This window comes from Protopterus annectens, chromosome 10.part0 (assembly GCF_019279795.1).
Source record: "Protopterus annectens isolate FY-2018-M chromosome 10.part0, PAN1.0, whole genome shotgun sequence".
Lineage (NCBI taxonomy): Eukaryota > Metazoa > Chordata > Ceratodontiformes > Protopteridae > Protopterus > Protopterus annectens.
In genome coordinates this window covers 1632170076-1632185966 of record NC_056744.1, presented here as the reverse complement: position 1 = coordinate 1632185966, position 15891 = coordinate 1632170076, and the positions used below count along the sequence as shown (strand labels likewise).

Here is a 15891-nt window from a genome sequence, read left to right as displayed (position 1 = left end):
CCATTCTGGACCTTTCTCGCCAACACCTTCCTAAAAGTCCCAGTCTTTCCTGTGCTTTCGCTCCAGACTCTTCCCTCTCATTTTTCCAAAGGCCTATTTGGCCTCCCTGGAAATCAAGGATGCCTAACTACATATACCCATTTATCCTCTTTACAGAAAATGTTTGCCTTTTTCTGTTGCTTCCTCGCATTTTCAGTTCTGTAATTTGCCATCTGATGTCTGTCACTTATTTATAAAATGTTTTAGCTCCTGTGATTGCTTTCTGCATACTCCAGGGCATACAGGTATTTCCCTATCTGGACTACTCATTGCTTCAGGCACCACTTCCTAGGTCTTGCGTCACAATTTCGTGTTCACTACTAATTGCAAAGGTTGGGATTCATGGTCAATTTAAAAAAAAAAAAAATCCATCCTCACCCCTTCACAGGACCATGTTTTCCTGGGTGCAGGATTCAGACATCTTGTGTTAGCCTCTCTTCCTCCTGAAAGTTCTCTAGTCATTTACTTCCAAGACCTTCTCCCTCTACAGTATGACAGCCCGGGAGTTTCTCAAGCTTCTAGGCTTTGTGGCATCTATTCCCATGATGCCTCTTGCTAAAATCCACATGAGAAAGTTTGATACCAGAAATCGGTTCGGATGCAGCATGCACACCGACTGGAGTTTGTCCCTCTTCCTTGCCTAAAGAGGGATCTTTTTTGTATTCAGATTTCCCAGAATCCAGACATGGCTTTACATCCTCCCCTACCAGTTACGAGTTCAGACTCCTCTGACATGGGTTGGGGGGCAGCTTTTGCATTCATGATGGTTCAAGGCCTGTGCTCTCCTTCGCAGAGGAAGGAACAAAAGCGATGGGTATTCTGCTGGCTCTTTAGGCTTTTCATACACCTTTTTGTCCAGGACCTCTCAAACTGTTTACAGACAATGCCACAGTTCTTTGGTATGTCAACAAATGGGGGGGGGGGTTGCAACTTCTGTGCAAGCTAGTTCTTTTGGCATGGGAATTGGCAACTTGGTACTAAGTTGCTCTCAGGCATTATACGTATCTTCCAACAAAAATGTTGAGGGCAGGCACTGAGCAGGTCTATGACTCAATCCTACGAATGGATGCTTTACAAGGATTTGTTTCTGGACGTTCTCCACCAGTGGGGTACACCTCAAATAGATTTTTGCCTCACCTTTAAAATACCTTTCAAAGTTTTGTGCTAGAGTTCCAGGCCCTCTGCTATGGAAGGTGTACCACCTATTTTTTGAAAGGGGATGTTTCTCTACGCATTCCCCCTTACCTCTTATTCAGAAAGTTCTGCTAAAGATTCAGCAGGACAAACCAAAACTCTTGCCGGTGTCTCCATTTGGCAATCGCCACAATTTGCCTCACAGGGCGGATGATCTCATACAAGACAAGGGATCACTCATTCACCCTCAGTTGTCAACTCTGCACCTCACGCTGTGGGTGAACTTTGATTCCTTTTAGACACCTTTTCTCAGAGGACATGCTTTGCATGCTGTAGGAGGCCAGGAATCCCAATACTAGGAAATACTACTAATCGAAATGGAAGAGATTTTCTATCTTGTGCCTTTTTCATAACCTAGACCCAATGAATGTGTACATTCCATCAATACTTAACTGAATTGAAGAAGCTCCACTTGTATGTGGGGTTGGGTGCTACAGTAAGTATGTGGTGGGAAGCCAGCCTGCTGGTAGTACTATGGTCCATATACAAGGGGAGCTGTAGTGCATGGCCCTAACAAAACCTGCATATGTGTAGTTCTATGTACTGTGAACCATTGCCAAAAACTCCAGTGAAGATAGCTCCGTGTTCTGTCTCTGTCGTGTGCTCTGTCATGCAGCTCCATGCATGTCTGACCTTGCTGCCAGGCAACAATGCCAAGTTTGTCATACAGGTGGAGTTTCTGTGCCAGAGAAAATACTCTGCTGTCACTGCAAGTTGGTATGGTTTTAGACTCTAAGAAAAGGTCTCCTGGTTCTTGTTTCGTTATGACACAGGGCACTATCTTAGTCTTCTACAAATACACAGCTGTCTGCCATCTCTGCTTACCTGCCCTTGGATACTTCTCTTTATCTAAGTCAAGTAGCTTTTGAAATAGGTTTTACATTTTTGTCCACCTAGATAACGGTCCCCTCCTTGGGATCTTAATTCTGCACTTACAAAAAGTTTTTTTTTTTTTTTTAATTTGCGCTAGCTCATCAGGCTGGCTTGACATGGAAAACTGCTACTCTTGATTATGACTTTGCAAGAAGAATATCTAAATTAGTTTCTTGGGGTGGAACCTCCCTACATCATTTTCCACAAGGCGCAGGTTTATTTGAGAATGCCTTTATGCGCAAGTGCTTCAGAATTTACCTTGACTCAATCTGCTAATTCTTTCCAGAGAATCCTGTCCCCAGGCAGCTCAATTTACTAATCAGACGCAAATAATCCTTGCGGAAACCAATTGGCTATACTTTGACACGTAAAGGTAAAATAGACCATTTCTAGATGGTTGTCTCCCTTTTCTCTCCACAAAGCCACTTCCAGACGGGATTAGGGCACATTCCACAAAAGTTTTGGAGTCTGAGTTAAAACTCTTTTTACAGAAATGCAGAGTATTCTAGAGGAAACAACTTGGTCCACTGTATGTAACCCAGTCTGTAATACCTACAAATGGTTTTTCCTGGTCCAGAATGGGTTTTTATAGGACCATTCCCCAGTGGCTCCTGGATTCTTAATTTCTTAGCACACCTTTTTTTTTTTTTTTTTTTTTTTTTCATTAAGATGAGGTGATCTAGCCAATTAATTTGGGCTACTGCAGCAATGATCCAATGCCGAACATACTACAGTTGTGTAAGTAACCTTAGCATAACACGGTTTTAATAGACATTTGTTCATAGGTAGGTACTAGGCTATATCGGCCTTAGGGCCTAAGTAAGCGTAGCCAACAAGGATGTTCTTCGTGTTTCACTGTTTCAGTCATTACATTTGGATAATCTGCTGGCAGGTTGCCCTCAGTCGGCCTGAATAAGAAAGTCTTGGATCCTGCTGTCTCCTCTTCCATGACGTCAGGTCGTCAGGAATATAAAACATGCAGCAGACGCCATTTTATCCAGTCTTTCTTGCCACGTGGTGCCCGAAGCAGTTCGCAAGTGCTGGTGAGCCAACTCCTGAAATTTTCGCATTCGAGTTTCAGAACCAAAGTCTTCAATTAAAACTAAGTACCCCATTGGGGGAACATTTTCTTGCTCCTTACCGATGTCCGTAAAAGTTAATTGCATGACTTGTGGGAAGCAAATACCTCCATAAGGATTTTCATTTGTACTGTATTCTTGCCTAGGCCCAGATCATAACGTGCCTTGCTGTCTCTTGTGCTGGATTTAACCAATGCACTATTAAGCGTCTGTATATTTTTGCTTCAAAATATTTTGGATCCAGATTTAATAACCCCGAAATGTTGTCTGATAGCAATCAGACTACCGGAGTTCACAAAAAACGCAAAGAAAGACTATCAAGGTGCAAAACTGACGACGAAGCTTCTCCTAAGCCAGTCGCTGGTTCGCTGGTACTCAGTGAGGTGCTTTCGCAGCCCCTGATACCTGCTACTTTTGAGTCGCAGGCCTCTACCGAGACCCATGCGGAGTCCAGTATGCCGCGAGATTCTCAGAGTATTGAACCCGCGAATGTCTCTTCCTTAGATGGGTCCAGAGCTGCTGAGCTTGCACCGGCTTCTGAGGGTGTTTTCAGGCCTCAACATTTTTGTAAAAAACCGATGCCAGCTTCAAAAACAACTTCCAAGTCTAAAAAACTGACGCATGAGCCATGTGCTCAGGCCTCTATGCCTAAAACACAGATGATCAAAATGGCTGAGGACTGGATTACCTTGATCAGGGGTTCCCACCCCCCCACCCCCCTTGCTAAGAGGCCTAGGCAAGACGCTGATTATGATCTTCAGATCGGATTTCTATTTCTTCTGATTCCTCTTCTGATCAGGAATTGTCTATACCACCCTATGAGGATTCAGATGCAGAAGAATCCATCCCACCTGCATCTCCTCCTGAGGATTATTCTTTTGGAGAAACCTTGCATACTTTAAGGGAACACTTTCATTGGGAGAGTCAGGATTTCTCTGAATCAAGAGGCTTAGGGATTTCCTTCTTCCTCAGCATAGGCCTTTGGCTATACCTCCTGTATTATATTGCGTTTTCGGAATCAATCATGGCTCCTGATTCCCTACCTCTGGCTCCTAGTAAGCCAGACAAACATTACAGGGTTCCTGACTCCCACAAATTTCTATTCAAAAATCCTGCTGCTGATCCTGAAACTATCTCACAGGGTCCCGAAGGTGTAAAGGCCTCTACAGCCAAAAATCCTCCCCCCTCTGATAGAGATTCCAGGCTGCTGGACAGATGGGGAAAGGTTTATACGTCTGCAACCTTGGCAATTAGGGCCTTAAACTGCCAGTTTCATATGCCTAAATATCAACAGCATGTTATGGGCCTATTGAAGCCGAAAACAATGTTGATTCCTGATTGTATCAAAAATAAAGAATTACAGGAATGATTGCATGCAGCAGAATAGTTTGGAAAGCATACTTTGCAATGTGGTTTTGATTCCTTGGTGGCCTCTTGCAGGTCTACAGTTACTGGATCTGTGATTAGAAGGCATGCCTGGCTCAAGGAGCAAAATCTGCCTGGTCATGTTAAAGCTAAATTGTTGGATGCCCCTTTACAGCATAATACTCTGGTAAGGCAGAAGAGGTTTTAAAGAAAATGGAAGACTAAGCTAAATCTATGCAAACTGTAAAAGATTTCCTACAAGTGCAGCCTCCCAAATACAGTAGGCACTGGCCTAGTAAAAACTGGTCCTTTCCTGTGTCCAATAGAGCCCTTCAAGGCAAATCAGGCGCTCAAAGGCTCTAGATACCAATCACTGGGTTTACAGGTCAAAGCAATGGGGTGCCTCCACCTCCAAATCTGGGGGAAACAAAGCACAACCCTAGAGTAAGGAGTCTCAATGACTTCCCTCTACCATCACCTAGCACTTATCTTTTGGCAGCCCCCTTGGGGAGAAAATTAGCACTTCATGCTCAAAATTGGCAGTTAATTACCCAGGACAAGTGGGTATTAAACATAGTATCCCAGGGATACAGATTTCATTTCCATACTTTGCCAATTCCAAACGGTTGGCCGGATCTGCCACAAAATCAGTGGGCAGAGGCTCAAACAAGTTTCGTCCCTCATGGATGGGGGCTATTCAACCAGTACCAGAACAGGAAAAAGGACGAGGTTTTTATTCATGGCTGTTTGTGATACTCGGAAAAGACTATGCCTGGCATCCAATACTGGACTCATCGATTTTGAACATGTTCCTGGACATTCCAAAATTCAAAATGCTAACTTTACAACGGCTACTGCCTATGCTGGGCAAGAATGCTTGGTTAGTGACTCTAGACTTGAGGCATACCTGCATATCCCAATAAGGGAATCGTGCAGAAGATACCTCTGCTTCAAGGCAGGTTTTGTGCATTACCAATTCTTTGCACTGCCCTTTGGCTCATCTACTGCGCCTAGGGACTTTACAAAGTGCCTGGCATCAGTAATTGTATTTTGCAGACAAGCATACATATTTATCCTTACTTGGACGACTGTCTCAAGCAGAAAACAAGGACATTCTTCAACTTCTGGCGTTTGTTAGAAGCTTTTTCTTTTTTTTTTTTTTTTTTGCAACATACCTAGGGTACACAATAAACAAAGAAATCACAACTGGTACCCTCTCAAAAAATTACATTCCTAGGTGTAAGCTTGAATACAACTGCCTAGATGGCTTACCTTATGCCAAACAAAGGCAACTGACTATATACTTCAGAGGGCAACAAAAACCCAGTTATCTGCAAGACAAATTCAGCAGGGTTTGGGGTTCATGGCATCCTGCATTCTACTAATTCCATGTGCAAAACTGCATATGAGGAAACTTCAATGGTACCTAAAAAGTTTGAGTCAACATTGTCACAGTCTGGAAACAACGATTCCTCTCATTCCCTGCCTACAAAGTTTCTTTGGTGGGCAGACATGCCACCAAAACAAGGGACAGTCATTCACTCTACCCCCTGACACCCAAACCCTAACTACAGACTCATCAGACTATGCTTGGGGGGACCACCTGGTGGGGAGATGCATTCAGGGCATATGGAGCCCAAACGAAATCCATCTGCATATCAACCAGAAAGAAATGCTAGCTGTTCAGAATGCTCTGACAGCCTTCAAGGACTTAATTCATCCAGGACAACTACTGATGAGACTGACACCACGGTTATGTGGTACATAAACAAGCAGGGGGGTACACCTTCCCACCCCCTTTGCAGACTAGCCATGGCATTGTGAAACACGGCCTTGACTTACCAAGTACATCTTCAAGCTCAATTCCTGCCAGGAAAACGAATTACTCTGGCAGACCTAAGCAGAAATCTTATGGACCCACACGAGTGGAAACTGGATCCACAAGTCTTCAGCATGGTAACACAGAAATGGGGAAGCACAGACCTAGATCTATTTGCCTCCCCCCAAAATTATCAACTGGGCAAATTCTGCACAAGGACTTATCACAGACAAGCATGGAAAGTGGATGCCTTACCAGTCTACGCCTTTCCCCCTCTGCCTCTTCTCTCCAAGGTCTTGCTAAAGATCAGACAGGAAAAATCACTGGTACCCAATATGTCTCAACTCCATCCTTGGAACTTGCCTCAAATACCTAATCTACTGTCTCAGCAGAACAATCAAATTCTGCGCACTCTGCTCCAACCTCTGAACCTTGCAGCATGGCTGATCATGTAATTATTCAAACACCTCTCAGTAAATCTGTTATGGATGTCATTTTGGAAGCCAGAAGGCCTAGTACTAGAAAATCATATGCTGATAAATGGAAAAGATTCTGTGCTTGTAACAAAGCACAAGGAACAGGTGCAGCAAAACCAAGTATCCCTCAGATTTTACAATACTTGAGTGAGATGCTTGACAAGGGCCTATCCTTCTCTTCAATAAAAATCCATGCCTCTGCCATCTCGGCTCATTACAACACGGAGCCTCCCATCTTTTCTCATCCTCTGCTAAAACAGTATCTTGGAGGGGCCAAAAATTTAAGGCCTCCCAGAAGATCACTAACTCCTGCATGGGACCTCAATTTTGTGCTGGAAAAACTCACCCTGCCTCCTTTTGAACCAGCAGCTACTGCGGATATGAAGTTTGTATCTTGTAAAACCACTTTCCTTTTGGCAATCACTTCAGCAAGAAGGGTTTCAGAACTACAGGGTCTCGTGGCTGTGGAGCCGTTTATTACATTTTACCCGGACAGGGTGTCCCTCAGAACCAAATCCTTCCTTTTATGCCTAAGGTGGTATCCAGTGTGGCTCTTAACCAAACTATTCACCTGCCAACTTTTTACCCAGATCCGCAGAACAAGGGGGAGCGGATTTTGCATTCATTGGATGTATACAGACAACTAAGATCCTACTTAACAGGACCAAATCTCAAAGTCTGAGGAACTACTGGTGGCATTTGCTTCAGGGTCAGAGTGGAAGGCTATATCAAAGCAGACTATTTCTAAGTGGATAAGCCACTGCATTCGTTTCTGCTACTTGCATCATGGTAAACCTGTACCCAAGGGAATCTGGTCATTCCACCAGAGCTGCCTCTACCTCAGCAGCCTTTCTCAGAGGAGTTCCAACCAAAGACATTCTAGAAGCTGCTACTTGGAGCCCTGTTCATACCTTCACAAAGCATTAATTTGCCTCTCTCCTCTCTAAACCCAGGGCAGGCTTTGCCACTGCAGTTCTGCAGGGCCTTATAGCCGCTCCTAATGCTATTTAATTCCATCCTCCCATCCATAACTTTGGGATTCTACCCAAATGTAATGACTGCAACAGTGAAACATGAAGAACATAGTACAGTTGTGTACACTTACCATAAATGTAGATGTTAGCGTGTATTCACTGTTGCAGTCCGGGTTACCCACTCACCATCCCCCTTTTCTATAACTTCTCTTTCCTTTGCTATACTCTAAAGCCTTTGTGGTGTATTTGCTTTTAGATGAAGGTAAAGTTAATGTTGCCAAAAGTGCATTTTCATATATTGCTGTCTGTCTGTCATCGGCTGCATGTTTTATACCCCTGATGACCTGATGTCATGGAAGAGGAGACTGCAACAGACGCAGGACCCAAGACTTTGTTCAGGCTGACTGAGGGCAACCTGCCAGCAGATTACCCAAATGTAATGACTGCAACAGTGAATACACTCTAACATCTGCATTTATGGTAAGTGTACACAACTGTACTTTCCCTGGCTTACGCCACCCAAGAAAGTTATTTTCCTGTGCCACTGTCGAGCAGAGCCACACAAGTGATCCCAGGGGTGTATTTCCTATTTCCCATCCACTCAAGATTTTTCTTGGAGTGCTAATGAGATACTTTGCTTGACATACATGGGTAGCTTGTTCCAGAGTATGGGAAGTCTCGGGGACAGGAATCTATCCCTCCAGCATGTCATGTTTATTGTGGTGATGAGGTTTAGGTCCCTAGAGCGTGTAGCTCAGAGGGATTGGGATTTCTTTAGGTGTAGCATGTCCAATAGCTGTGGGTTTGACATAGCTTTATATGTTAGGCAGAGATCACTTCAGAGGAGGTGATATGCTACAGAGTAAAGCTGGAGGTTTTTTGAGACCGTCAGTGTAGAGCATCTGTTTAAGGCCAGTAATCCTCTTTGACAGATACTTCTGTGGCCTTTCCAGCTGCTGCAGATGTCTTGAGGTACATTCGAAAAGGGGTGTTGTACTCTATAATGGGTCTTAAGTGTTGCGTAGAGGGGGACAATTACTTTTTTTTTCTGGATGAGAACACTTTGTGATGAGGTGTGCCACATAGGACTGCCTGACTACTGTGGCGGTGATCATCAAAGGAGAGACTGTCCACCTGGGTCCCAACGTCTTTTATCACACATTTGGTGTTAAGTAGACTGCTGCCTATGTGGTAGTTCATGGGTAGAGAGTTTTTACCAAAGGGGATGACTATGCAATTTTTGGCATTGAGCTTCAGGCCATGGCTCTGACACCAGGCATCTGTCTCAGTGAGGCCCTTCTGTAGGACGTCCACATCATTTGGGGACTCTAAAATAGCTCCTAGTTTGCAGTCATCTGCGAACTTAGTTAGCCAGATGCCTTCTGTGTTAGCTTGTATTTCAAAGAAGTAGATACCAAACAGGGGAGGTCTGGCTGAACCCTGTGGTACTCCACTTGTCACTGGTTTGAAGTCTGAGTGGAGTCCAACTTTTACAGAGTGGGTTCTGTCAGTGAGCCAGTTAGCAACCCATCTTGTGACATAGGGATTTGTACCTAGTTTAGTGAGTTGAGCTATAATTCCAGAATGGGGGATGGTGTTGAAAGCCTTGGTGAGGGCAAGATGGGCTCTGAACCACCTTACTGTAGTCTACGGCTTTGGTGACATGCCTCGAAGTCCATCTGGTTCAGGAGGCATGAGCTGCCTTTCTCAAACCTGAACTGGGTGGGGTCCAGAGTTTGGAGGTTACTAATGTCTGAGTTCCATGGTCTTGCAGACCATGCTTGTCGGGCTAATAGGGTAATAGGTCCAGGGATCAGTGGTGGCTCCCCCTTTGTGGAGTGGGATAACTGTTGCTGTGCACCATTCAATGGGCACAAAGCCTGATGTGAGGCTATGATTGAACGTGGTGCTTAGGTGGGGAGCTAAGCTAGTTCGTTTTGAAGTTCATGTAAAATGCAGCCTGGGATGTTGTCTGGTCCCATGGATGCTGTAGAGTGCAGCTTTTACTTGTATAGTTGTGATTTACAGGTAGTCTGCATTCTTCCTGTATAGATATGGGTCCTTTAGGGGGTGAGGGGGAAGTAAAGTTAGTTAGCACTGAACCAGGATGTTGGCAATATCTGTTGGTTCTGTAACTTTCATGCCGTTGTGCTGTAACTCAGCAGATCTGGGTGTTGCCATTGAGATTCTTGACATAGCTATAGAATGCTTTGTGGTTGTCCTTGGAATCTGTGGCAATTATGGCAGGGGACCACCAGATTGGCTTCATTTTTTGGAAGGATAGCATCTTGGTTCTGTTTGGGATAGCACTATCCATGCACTTGTGCAAGTGCTTAGAGTGCATTTGTGTAGGATTCAGCAGTCATAATTGTATTGTCCATCTGCATGGTTGTCATGAAGTTCGCAGCTTCTGTCTTAAGAAGCATGAAGTTGGCTTTAGAGAATTTTTTTACCGTAGTTTCCTTAATGGGGGGTGGGGGTGAGATGTGGCTATCTAGAGTGTTTAGCTTCTGGTCGGATCGGACCAACGAGGAGTTGACTTCAGGTGTGGAACACTGGTCACTCATGTTGGTAATGACTAGTTCTAGGATATTGTTGCCCCTGGTGGGGGTTTGGATAAGTTGTTCCAGGGCATTGGAATTAGAGTTCCAGAAAGCATTGAGCAAAGGAGTTGTTACACGAGTAGTTTTCCCAGTTAATGGTGGGGTAGTTGAAGTCTCCCATTATTAGGGTGTTGGGTTGAACCCTAATATTTTCCAGTGTAGCAAGAAAAGTGGGAATCTTGGGGCATGGTGGGGGATATGTAGCAAGCTACAATTTGGATTGCAGTTTTGCCCAGAGTTTCATTTGGATAACCTCTGATGCATTATACTGAGCAACTAGCCTGGAGGTGTGGATATCCTTAATGAATATGGATACTTCTTCGCCTTTGCTTTTCCAGTCCAGGTTACATGGCCAAAAAGAGTGGTATGAGTTATAGCCTTGTAGTGTAGGAGTGATCTCTGGAGTCTTGAACCAGGTCTCTGTCACTGCACCGATATCTGTTCTCCATTTTAAGGAGTGCCTCGAGTGAGTGCATTTTGAGATTGACTTCTAGCACTGAGTAGCATTACCCTCAGTTTTTGCTCGCCTGTTCCTGTTACGGTGGTGAATTTGTCATTTGAACCTTGCCTAAAAAGGCACTATAGGGGTGGCAAGAGCCTTAGCCAGTATCCGGAATCCCAGGGGTGACAGGTGCAGGCCATCTCTGGCCAAGCATTGTGGTCTGTCGACCATGTCATCCCAGGCAGACATGTACTGGATCCCCTTAGAATGACACCAGAAGCTTAGCCAATTGTTGAAGTCAATCATTTTGTCCTTGTATTGCGGTATCATTCTGGGCGATGGCAGAATGCAACTCAGGGCTCGGGTCATGCCTGCCTGGACTACAAGATTGGAGAGCTCTTCCAGGTCTCCTTTCATGTACTCCAGGGAGGTACGTACTCCAGGGAGGTACGTCTCAAGTCGTTCACACCAACATGGACAATGACAGAGTGAAGTGACCTGAGTGCGCGTGTTATGTGGTGGATCCTGGCACCCGACAGGCAGCTGACAGTAGCCTTCTTGTTTAGCTTGGCGAGTGAGACATCAGTGTGCCTGACTAGACGCCCCTATGAGTAGTGTGTTTGGTACATTGTTCTGCTTTATGGGCTGTGGTTGAGTAGCTCACAGAGTCTGTGGGCTATGTTATTTGGGTTGTGTTGGGGGGGGGGTGGAGGTTGCTTGCGTTTCTGCTTTGGAGGTCTGTTGCATGAGCAGATTATTATTGAGAGCCTCCGTGAATGTTTGTATGTGGATTTTGATTGTGTAGATTTAATGGGACTAAGTGATGAGTGTGCAAGTGTTTACCTTCTCCTCTTGACCGTCAAGTTCAGTCTTGGTTGGAGAGCTTTACCTCCAGTTTGGCTAGATAAATGCATCTCACAGATTGTAGCGTTTGGTGGTAGGAAGAGGGTTGTCTGTGTACATGAGGTAATTGCTACATTGCCCCAAGATGCCCAGATTTATCAGATGGAGAATACTGGGAGCTGACCCTTGGACATGCCTGAATAATAAAACATTTTCCTCTAGATAAGTGAGGGAAGTTAGTACAAGAGCTGTTTTCCTCCTAAGCAAGTGAGAAAATTGGGTACAAAAAACGTTTTCCTCTAGTTAAAGAAGGTTGAGTGATGTAGTAATTTGTAGCTTATTTGGTGCTTACAACAAATTCTGAAGAAGTGCTAAGCATGATTAAGCAAATTCAAGTACTAAAACTAAGCAAATTCAAGTACTAAAACTAAATCTGTATCTGGACTAGACTATTTACAGGAAAGAAGTGCAAATACAGGTTTTTATATCAGGAAGTTGAGAGAGATGGAAAAACTGCCCAAACGGCCAATAACTACAATTTCTGAGCCAGAAACCACTCCTTATGGGATGGGTTACCTAGTGCTTACCACTCCCACTGATAAGCTAGCAGGCTTCCCTCCAACACAGAAAGAAAGGCTTGGGGGGGGCTCAGAAGCTTACAAACAGTCCTGGATGCAGCAAATCTGTATCTGGACTAAACTAATTGTCTCTGCAGCTTTTTTAGTTGTGTTGCCTGGGTGGTGTGTATGTATTGTGCATATAGTTACTACTCTTGTTTTATGTTTCCTAACATTTTTTCCTTTCTAGGCTATTGCCTCCCTTCTTGGGACAAGAAAACTTTGCTTTTTAAGCACACGGCTACCTTTTTATATGGAGCTCTGCTGAGGCTCCTAGCAGTTGGAGCATTTGAACATGCCATTTGAAAAGTTAGCTGGTCATATCCTTGGCTTCTGTTTTCAGTGGGCAGAAAATATTGGCTTAAACTGCCAAGTTATTTTTTCCCCAAGAACCCCACTTGAATGGGACCAACCCCAATCAAGAGCATTGTTCCAGGGCTCCAGTTTCCTTTCTCCTGAGAGTGGTTTGTTCTTGTCCAGAGAGCACCCCTACAGCCACAGACCTGTTTATCTCCTGGTTCATAATTGACTGTAGGTGCTGTATGAGAGGGAACTGGGGAAGAACTATGTGCAGTCCAGGGAGCAAAGGACTAAGCAGTGTGAATTTGATTTTAGATTTAGATGTCAAACTGAGGGGAACAGTTGATTTACTGAATTGCGAAGCCTATTAAAATGTCAAAGCTAGGTCCTCTACAGAGATAATTTGGGGGGAGGTAACACTACAGAGTTGTGACTGATGGTGTAACATTAACATTAGGTGTAGACTGATCTTTATGGGATACTGGGTGGTGTTGGACAGGAGCCTGCTTTGTAGGCTAGTCCATCTTTTAGTCCTCAGAACCAGAGCTAATATGCCAAATGGAGTATTTAACTTTTTGCTGTAATATGAATGTGGAACACTGTGGTTGAACTGTCAAAATTGCTTGCCATGTTCCATGTTACTATAACTTCGAAAGGACCTGGGGCAAGCTGATGATTAGCTTGGAAAGCAGAAGACTGAAGCAAGTGCAAATTTTTAAGCAGATAAAATATCTAGCATTCTACATTGTTGCCAAGGAACTGAAAACGAAGACATTTGACAGCCATTGAAAATGGCACAAAAATTCTGGCTAGTGAAGACCAGTGAACTGGGTGCATAATCTGTTTTTTCATAGTCTAATCTTGTTTCTCTCAACACTCCACCCTTCCTGAGTTCATATCCATAAAATTCCAGCATACCACGGGGGTTGGTACCCAGTGACTGTATTCCTTTCACCGGTTACAGTACCTGTTCATCTTAACTATAACCGTGCCCATTTCCCCTCATACCAGGATAACTCCACCAAAATCCTATGGCTGAGAAGAAATATGGTAAATGGGCAGTATGACTTTGTCTGCTTTACAAAGTATGTTAGTGTTCGTAGACTCGCAGATAAGTACTAGTCTGCAGCTCAGGGGACTGAGGAACCTCTCCCAATCGCCCCCACTTAAGCTTTCCAGCTGAAAGCATACCTGTTCAGCTGACCCAATTTAAGATGCAAATTATGCCTTTGAGTAACACAGTGCTCTAGTTGCACCACTCCAGTTGGCATTATCTTCAGAATTGCTTGTAACTTTTAACATCTGGTGTACAACTAATTGTAAAAGCTGTCTGGAAATGTAGCAGTGCATTTAAAACCAGGGAATAAAGCATATACACAGACTGAGCAAGTACTTTGGCCACAGTCTGGTGCCAAATAAGTTCTACGAGAATACTGCATTTCAGAAGGTAGCAGATTGCATGGTAATTGCAAGAAAAACGTCACTAAGATAGTAACCACTGTTGGAACAGCTTACCTTTTAAAGCAGCAGCAGATCCCAGCCTGAGCCACTTGAGCTTAACTGCCTGATGTTCTTCGTGTTTCACTGTTGGTCATTACATTTGGGGTAATCTGCTGGCAGGTTGCCCTCAGTCAGCCTGAATTCCAAAGTCTTGGGTCCTGCGTCGGTTGCTGTCTTCTCTTCCATGACGTCAGGTCGTCTGGGGTATAAAACATGCAGCTGATGCCATTTCTTTCAGTCTTTCTTGCCGCGCGGTGCCCGAAGCAATAAAGGCAGAGTGGTACAGTGTGTAAGGTATATGCCTTTCAACCACAAGGTGCAAGGTTTGATCCTCACCACTGGAAAGATTTGCAGATTGAAGGTGTGTATTTTATTTCGCTGGGAGAGTCGAGACTCCTCAGAATCAAAAAAGTGGCTCAGGGATTTCCTTCTACCCCAGCACAAGCTTTTAGCCATTCCCCCTGTTTTAGATATTGTGGATGATGCGTTTTCATAGTCAAGCTTGACCCCTGACTCCTTACATCCAGCTCCCAGTAAGCCAGACTGATATTAGAGTTCCCGACTCACATAAATTTTTATTTAGAAACCCTGCTGCTGATCCTGAAACTATTTCACAGGGTCCAAAGGGAGTTAAGGCCTTAACAGCAAAGAATCCTACCCCCTCTGACTGATTCTAGGGCACTGGACAGATGGGGGGGGGGGGAAGGTTTATACATCTGCAATCTTGGCAATCAGGGCCTTAAATTGTCAATTTCATATGCTTAAGTACCAACAACATGTTATGGGACTGAAACAGAAAATGATGATTTCAGAATGTGCAGAAAATAAAGAATTGTAGGAATTATTGCATGCAGCTGAACAAGTTGGAAAGTATACTTTGCAATGTGTTTTGATTCTTTAGTGGCTTCCTGCAGGGCCGCAGTTATTAGATCTGTGATTAGGAGGCATGCCTGGTTAAAGGAACAAAATTTGCCTGATCATGTTAAAGCTAAATTGCTAGATGCACCTTTACAGCATGATTCTCTGCTTGGTATTAAGGCAGGAGAGGTTTTTAAAGAAAATGGAAGACAAAGCTAAGTCTTTGCAAATTGTTAAAGATTTCTTACAAGTGCAGCCACCAAGATTCAGTAGACACTGGCCTACAAAAAATTGGTCCTTTCCTGTGTCAGAGCTCAAAGGGGCAAATCCAGATGCCCTAAGGGTTCCAGGTACCAGGCTCAAAAATCATACAGGTCAAAGCAATGGGGTGCATCCACCTGCAAATCTGGAGGAGATAAAGCGCAAACCTACAGAAAGCAAGCCCATTGGCTTCCCTCTGCCTACACCAATCACTTATCTTTTGGCAGCACCCATAGGGGGAAAATTAGCACTTTTTGCTCAAAATTGGCAGTTAATAACCCAGGACACGTGGGTACTAAACATCGTATCGCGGGGTTACAGATTCCATTTCCACACACTGCCAACGACAAATGGTTGGCCAGATCGGCCAAAAAAATCAATGGGCAGAGGGACAAACAGGTTATGTCCCTCCTGGATATGGGGGCCATTCAGATAGTACCAGAACAGGAAAAAGGACAAGGTTTCTACTCAAGACTGTTCTTGGTACCCAGAAAAGTACAAGGCATGGAGGCCAATACTGGGTTTATCTTTTTTGAACACATACCTGGACATTCCAAAATTCAAAATGCTCACTTTGCAGCAGCTTCTGCCCATGCTGGGCAAGAATGCATGGCTGGTGACTTTAGATTTAAGAGGCATACCTGCATT

General features: G+C 44.2%; 1 protein-coding gene across 1 annotated transcript in view; it reads left to right on the top strand.

Annotated features, from left to right (window-relative positions):
* KIF22 (kinesin family member 22) overlaps positions 1-15891 on the top strand; it is a 638755-nt gene that overhangs the window by 295838 nt on the left and 327026 nt on the right. The gene's annotated exons all lie outside the window — the stretch shown is intronic.